Genomic DNA, 7,994 nt, shown 5'->3' with positions numbered 1-7,994 from the left:
TCTGTGCTTCACTCCATGGCGGTCCTCCAGGTCCTTCAGGCCAAACTTCTCCAGAGAATGAACGAGTCTGGACCGGACCCCGCGGCGTTCAAAGAGCTACTCAGTGCGACCGACCTGGCTTTACGCGCCACAAAGATGACTGCTCAGGTGATCGGTAGATCCATGGCCAGACTTGTGGTGCTTGACCGCCACCTATGGTTGACCCTCACGTAGATCAAGGATGCGGATAAGGTTCCCTTCCTCGACCTGTTTGGACCGTGTGGTCGAAGGGTTCGCAGAGCGCTTCACTGCTGCACAGAAGTCATCCCAGGCAATGTGACAATTCTTGCCAAAACGCTCCTGCTGTGCGCTCCTGCTGTGTGGCCAGTGGTGTATAAAGTACCTGAAAACCATACTCAAGTAAAAGTACAGATATCTTACCAGAAAATGACTTTGGTAGAAGTTGAAGTCACCGTTTAGAATATTACTTGAGTAAAAGTCTTAAAGTATTTGATATTTATTGTACTTAAGTATTGAAAGTAAAAGTACAATTAAATGCAAAATGGAAAAGAAGCAAATAAATATATATTTAAAATGTTCATACACAGCTTGAGTAGCAAGATTGTGTTCAGTTTTAACTCTTTCTTCCATTTTGTATTTTTGAGTATGAATAAGAAGCACTTCTTCCGGTACTTAGTTTCTTTCATTCCAACATAAGAAAACATTTCTGGAATCTGCATAAAGTGAAGTGATATTTAGATGTATTTACACAATTTAATGTATCTCAGAGGGGACATGGATGCATTTAACCTGCAGTTACAGATGAATAAATAATGTTTTATTTTTAACATAAAACGTTGAACACTGTTATTTGAAATTATGTTAAAACATGAAAAAAATAGTCGAAATGTCAAATTAAACCACCAGTAGGTGACAGTAAGTGACAGACAAATGACTGAGTCATTGAGCTTCAACAGATTCGTTCAAACCGCTGATTCATTCAGGAAGAAAGCATTTGACTGTGTAAATGAGTGAATCACTGAATCATTAATTCAACCGATTCATTCAAAAAGCTGATTCATTCAACAAGTAAACACCATTGCTCAGAGACGCAAAACAGTGCTGTGATATTTGTTTGGAACTATTTTCGTTGAGCAAAAACAAGCAATATTATGTCTAAAATGTAAGTCGCTTATTGCTAACTTTACTGAACTTGTATAAAATGATTATTACATTTGTTATGCTGATATCTGCAGAAAACTGTACTCTTTGTGTGATATGGATTAAGGTGACTATATTAAATTATATAAATATAAAAAGCATACAGAAGCATTTGCTATCTACAATTTAGAATACCTTGAATTTTGAGTTTTAATAGACTAATTAATCACGTGCTTGCACTCTGTGTGTGTGTGTGTGTGTGTGTGTGTGTGCTTTGGTGATATACTCGATAATGTCAAATCGCACATAATTTCAACAACACTTACCATATTATTTAATAGCTGCTTGCATTAAATTCATGGCATTAATGTTTGCCTACAAAACCACCACTGGCTCTGCACCCATTTGCCTAAATTCATTACTTCAGAGTTATGTGCCCTCTAAAAGCTTGCGTTCTGCAAGTGAACGGCGTATTATTGTGCCATCTCAAAGAGGCACAAAATCACTTTCACTGACTTTTTCCATTAAATGTTCCCTCCTGGTGGAATGACCTGCCCAACTCAATCCGAGTAGCTGAGTCCTTAGCCATCTTCAAGAAACGACTAAAAACACATCTGTTCCACCTTTATATATATATATATATATACCTTGCTATGTGTACTGCGTTAGGCTAACCGAGACTTGTCATTTGCACTTATGTATTGTTGCTCTTTTGTTAGTTTTGACTGCTTTTATTATCCTAATTTGTAAGTCGCTTTGGATAAAAGCGTCTGCTAAATGACTAAATGTAAATGTAAATTATCGTAGATGTATATCGCAGACCCCAGACTCGACTTGAGTGGAAAATGAAATCACCCGCGGTTGCGCGCCCTTGTTTGCGCATAAGCAAAGGTGTTTTTAGGAGTCTAACTTGCAAACGCCAGACCACTGATTCGTCAAACCTGCTTTCCTGCAGTCCGTGTTCTTCTGACTTCTGACTATTTTGTAGTAAGTAACGAATATGCTTCGGGGAAATGTATCGGAGTAAAAGTATAAATTTTAATTAGGAAATGTAGTGGAGTAAAAGTTGGCTGTAAAAAAGAGTAAAAGTACAGATACTCCCAAGTAGTGCTGGACCCGGCGCCTCCGGTGTCAACCTGATCCGCGGGGCAGGAAGAGGAGGGGGAAAAGTCGCACCATCGCCAGACCACCCCCCAAGCAGCCTCTTTTGTGCCTCCAAGCACCCTGTTCACTTCCGGGTGCTGATGGCAATGTGTTTGTGGTGAATACTGTTGTGAACCCCGGGCCCGTTCAGTTAGCGCCCGCACAACTTATCGCTGTTATAGCGAGAAAAATAAAACACAAACATTTTCAAAAAGAAAGCAAATTTCCTCTTCCTCTTATCACGAGTGTTGGGTCCCCACATGGCCGAGGCCTGGTGGGCCGTCCCCGGGGTGTCAAAGTGGGTTCTGGGGATAATAGAACGAGGTTATTCACTTCAATTCGCTCGAAGACCCCCACAATTCTGCGGCGTGGTCTCCACCTCGGTTCAGAGCGAGGATGCACATGTCCTACGCGCCGAGTTGATGAATTTGCTGCCAAAAAGAGCCATAGAAATGTTTCCCCCAACTCAGAGCCAGTCAGGCTTCTACAGCCGTTATTTCCTCGTCCCCAAAAAGGATGGCGGCCTAAGGCCCATCCTCAATCTCAGCCACCTGAACCGTGCCCTCATGAGACGGCCATTCAGGATGATTACATTGAAGCAGATCCTCTTGCAAGTGTGCCCAGGGGACTGGTTCTTTTTTGCTGGATCTGAAAGATGCCTACTTTCACATCCAGATAGCCCCCCACCACAGGCGATTCTTGAGATTCGCATATCAGTACACGATCCTTCCCTTCGGACTGTCCCTAGCTCCTTGCACTTTTACGAAGTGCATGGATGCGCTGAGACAGATGGGAATCCGCATCCTGAATTATCTCGATGACTGGCTCATAGGGTTGGGTACCGAAACCCGGTACCAATATGGCACCTATGTAACTAATATGTACTAGAACTGAATCAGAACACAGATTCCGGTGCCATGCCTGAGCGATCGATTGAAATATTTGTCCTAGGTTCTCCGAAACGGACGTAAGAAGCATCATCACCTGCACTGCACATGAAAAATAATTTCCCGACTGAGAAAACGCACGTAAACTCGAGTCAGATATCGCTAATAATACAAATCCAACAAATCTTTGTAAATGCGAGTGTCCATGTTGTTTTCACATTCTGGCTTAAGCACAACTCGGGAAATGAGAGCATCCGAGGAGCATGTGAATGCAGTAATTACACTTGCTCTGATGGCAGCAGGTAGCCTTCCGTTAACTAAGCTAAACATGCTTAAATGAAAATTCCTAAAGCTAAACTTCCCTTGTATTCACATTTCTAAACCTGTTGTCCAACAAAAAAGAACAGTATAACCTTTTTACTCCACAACACCAGTCAAATGCTTCCTTTTGTAATCTGATGTGGCTTCTTGTCACAGAATGAGGCAGAAAATTTGTTTCATAGGCTACTTTAAAAAGAATGCATCGATTAGCAATGGATTATAAATATACTTAATAATTATGAAAATACCAGATGGCTTGAATAACACAGATAAACTATATTGTCTCAGTCGAGTGTTTATTGTCTTTGTTTTATCATTCAAAACATTTATATGTTCTGTTTACTCCATTAACTTACAGCTATAATAGCGATGCCTTTGTCCACATAAGGACTTTCCTGAGTTTCGCTCCTTCTGTGACTGGATATGTGGATTTTCTGTGTGATGGCGCCCTCTGGCGTCCAGTATGAATGAAACAGACATCATGTGTTTATAGTGCTAATGGCCAATCCATCATTGTTTGGGGAATTTTTATTTATTTATATATTTATTTTAATAAGTATCTGTTCAGACACCGTTTAGGCACCGGAACCATTTTAAAAGTATCAATTTGGCACCGGTATCGAAAAAAAACCAAACGATACCCAACCCTACTGGCTCATCCTGGCCCAGTCAGAGAACGAGCTATTATCCCACAGATCCTTACTCCTCAGCCACTTAGAGTGCCTGGGACTCAGGGTCAACTTTGCAAAGAGCACGCTGTCCCCCAGCCAACGGATATCGTTCCTGGGAACAATTCTCGACTCAGCCCGAATGAGGGCGGTAGTCACGCCATATCGTGCACTGGCTATTTGGCAGCTTGCGGCCTCATTCGAAATTGGAGCCCTTCGCACTCTCAAATGCATTTCAGAAGATGTTGGGCCTCATGGCCTCTGCGTCTCCAGTAATTCAGTAATTCAGTACTGGCTGAAACCACGAGTTCCGTCCCATGCCTGGCACCATGGACGCATGTGTGTCAAGGTGAGCTGGGCCTGCGTAGCAGCTCTGGCCCCTTGGGAAGACTCTCAGTGGATGGATCAGGGCATGACCCCGGGTATGGTCTGCAGAAGGAAGGTAGTCTTGACAGACGCTTCCAACACGGGTTGGGGAGCTCTGTGCGATGGCAAAACCGGCTTTCGGACATTGGTCGAAAGAGGAGAGTCGGCTTCACATCAACTGCCTGGAAATGTTGGCAGTATGTTTGGGACTTCGGACCGTTCTGCCAGACGTAAGGGGACACCACACGCTAGTCTACTCAGACAAGATGACAGTGGTGTCATATATAAATCGCCAGGGCGGTCTCTCCTCAAAGTGCCTCTTCATTCTGGTAGAGTGCCTCCTGGAATGGGCTCAGCTATACTTGCGTTCGCTAAGAGCAGCGCATGTTCTGGGCAGGTTGAACCAGGGAGCGGACATGCTATCCCAGAGCATTGTCCCCTCAGAAGAGGGGATGCTTCACCCACATACGGTTCAAAGAATCTGGGAGATCTTCGGCAAGGCAGAGGTCGACCTCTTTGCCTCAGAAGACAACTCTCACTGCCCAATTTACTTTTCGAAGGACAAGGATGCGTTGGCCCACGACTGGCTCAACCTCCTCCTATACGCTTTTCCCCCGATTGGCCTGATCCCACAGGTAATCAGGTGAATCAAGGAGCGGAAACACAAGGTTCTGTTGGTGGCCCCGCTCTGGAGGACCCAACAATGGTTCGCCGAGCTGTCTCAGCTGCTTCTAGCAGCCCCGTGTCCCATCCCCCTGTAACGAGACCTCCTCTCTCAGGCGAACAGAACGATATGGTACCCCCAGCCCGAGCTCTGTGTATACAAATAAAAGTAGACCCTTTACAGATTCGATTGATGTATTGCTCTTATCTGTAAGATCAAAACTGAAAGTGTAATTTAAGTTATTTTCGGTGTTATCAGGAGAAGATGCCTCAAAACGCGTATCCGCGTTAGTCGACCTCAGAGGGTTAAATGGTCTGTCTTCTCCGCCTGGTGTATGGCCTGCGGCGCAGACCCAATTTTCTGCGACATATCTCTCATACCCCTTCCACGCTCAAGGTCTATGTAGCAGCCATAGCAGCCTCACATGATCCTATAGCTGGCCAATCAGTGGGCAGGAACATCCGAGTTGTTCGCTTTTTGAAAGGATCTAGGAGGCTCAACCTGCCTCGCCCTGTCACCGTCCCTACATGGGACCTTCCCACGGTGTTGAGGTCTCTAACGAGCCCTCCTTTTGAGCCGCTACAATGCGTTGACCTTCGTCCCCTGATGTTGAAAACTGCTCTGCTACTGGCATTAACATCGGTAAAGCATAGGTCGTCCTGAAGCCGAGGCATGGTTATGTACCTAAAGTGCTGTCGACTCCGTTCAGAGCACAAGTGATAGCTCTTTCGGTGCTTCCTCCTTCGGAGCAGGACCAAGAGCTAAATCTACTCTGCCCCGTCAGGGCATTGAGAATGTCGGATCAGCTTTTTGTATGCTTTGGTGACCACACCAGAGGGTCTCCGGTCACGAAGCAGAGACTTTCCAAATGGATAATTGACACTATCAAGCTAGCGTACTCTTCTTTGGGCCTTCAATGCCCCATGGGAGTAAGAGCCCACTCAACAAGAGGCATTGCCTCTTCCTGGGCTTGGTCTAGCGGAGTTTCCATTGCAGAAATTTGTGCAGCGGCCGGCTGGGCCTCGTCGTCCACATTTACCAGGTTTTATAATCTGAATGTCCCGGCTTTACAGGCTCGGGTCCTTTCTGCTTAAATGGACTTACTCTGGCAAAACCCGTGCTAAATCAGGCGTTTGCCTTCTCTGTACGCTCTTGGCCCCCACTAGGATCCGAGGCTGTACGATTTTTCTTGGAACGATTACTTAGCGCCGGGCCGACCTCTGTGAGTTTGGCCCTATCGCTTCCTGTGGGGCTTCCCTGCAATTATTTGGTCCCTCTGGGCCCTTGGTGCTCAAGGCAAGTTCAAGCATTGGTCGTTCCTCTAACATAGCACGGCGGGATTGTACTGGTTCCCCACAGCAGGGGAACCAGACGCAGTACGAGTGAAGTATCGATAGGGAACGTACTCGGTTACTAACGTACCCTTGGTTCCCTGAGATACGGGAACGAGTACTGTGTTGCTGGCCCTGCTATGTAGCTGCACAACTCAGTCTTCGCTTCAGTCGAAGTAACTTGAGGATCATATGGTGAAGTGCACTCTTATATAGCCAGATGCCCCGCCCAAATTGGCGGGCTCTGGCGGGCTGTGTCGCCATACAAAACATTGGTTAGTTTTTAATACACTGCACAAACCAATGGCCGTGCAGTTACTCTGCATTATTGAAAAAGGCTTCAGTATTCAGAGAAAAAGGAGATTTCCCCAAAGCATCTTAGCAGACGCAGTACTCGTTCCCGTATCTCAGGGAACCGAGTACGTTATTGAATTACCAAAAAAAAACAGAAGAAACCATTTTCAGTAAACTTACATAAGAAACAGTCATCAGATTAAAACTATTGCAAATAAATATTGGTTTATCTTAGCTTTGGACCCTTCTTTAAAAGATGTTTTAAGACTACCTCCAATGTTTACTTATAAAAGATCTCAAAATTTCAATAGATCGGATGTAGTGCGTGATGACAAAGCATACATACAAGGTTGTTTTCCATGTCGAAATTGTACATCATGTTCTTCAATACTACAATGCACAAGTTTCATGTGTTTTTTGACAAATAAAATATACTATATATTTTTGTATTTGTACTTGTATTATATGTTCTACAAAAAATATAATATACTTACTTCAATGTCTATGTCCATTGATGTATGTTGGAAAAACGTTGAGGCCATTGAGAATTAGAATTAGTGAACACAAATCAGCCATTTGTAGTTGTGATGTTACTTCTCCAGTTGCCAGACACTTTATTGATTACAATCATAGTATTGAACAACTGAAATGTATTGAGAAAGTAATGAATCCTCACTGGGGTGGAGATATTGATTAAAGACTCTTACAAAGAGAGTGTTTTAGATGTTTTATTTAAAAGCCATGTCACCTTTGGGTTTAAATTAGGGATGCACTGGTATCGGGCCCGATACTGAGCTCCTGTACTCGTACTCGTACTCGTTAAAATGCCCAGATACCAAACGCCGATACCACACAGCATGTGATAAGCGCCATATTCAAACAAAGAAACACAGACAACAGAACAACAGACAGCAGAAAGGAGTTAAGGATGTCTACTACGAAGTATATGTATGCAATGAATATAATGTTAAACATTCGATATTAACTCCTGTATAGCTGATGTGCGCAAGCTGATAAACAAAGCATGCTGAGTGGATTGAGCGCGCGGCGGCGCAGATGCCCGAGCTTGTCAAGTGAATACACCTTACCTCACAGATATCACTGGAAAGTTTGAAGTTCAGTCAGGTATGTCAAAAACAAGTAAGTAAAACAATGCACAAGTTACTTAACGGTAGGGAGA

This window comes from Sinocyclocheilus grahami, unplaced genomic scaffold (assembly GCF_001515645.1).
Source record: "Sinocyclocheilus grahami isolate Dianchi unplaced genomic scaffold, SAMN03320097.WGS_v1.1 scaffold693.1, whole genome shotgun sequence".
In the NCBI taxonomy this organism is placed as follows: Eukaryota; Metazoa; Chordata; class Actinopteri; order Cypriniformes; family Cyprinidae; genus Sinocyclocheilus; species Sinocyclocheilus grahami.
The sequence above is the reverse complement of the archived record's forward strand: the minus strand, read 5'-3'. Positions refer to the sequence as shown.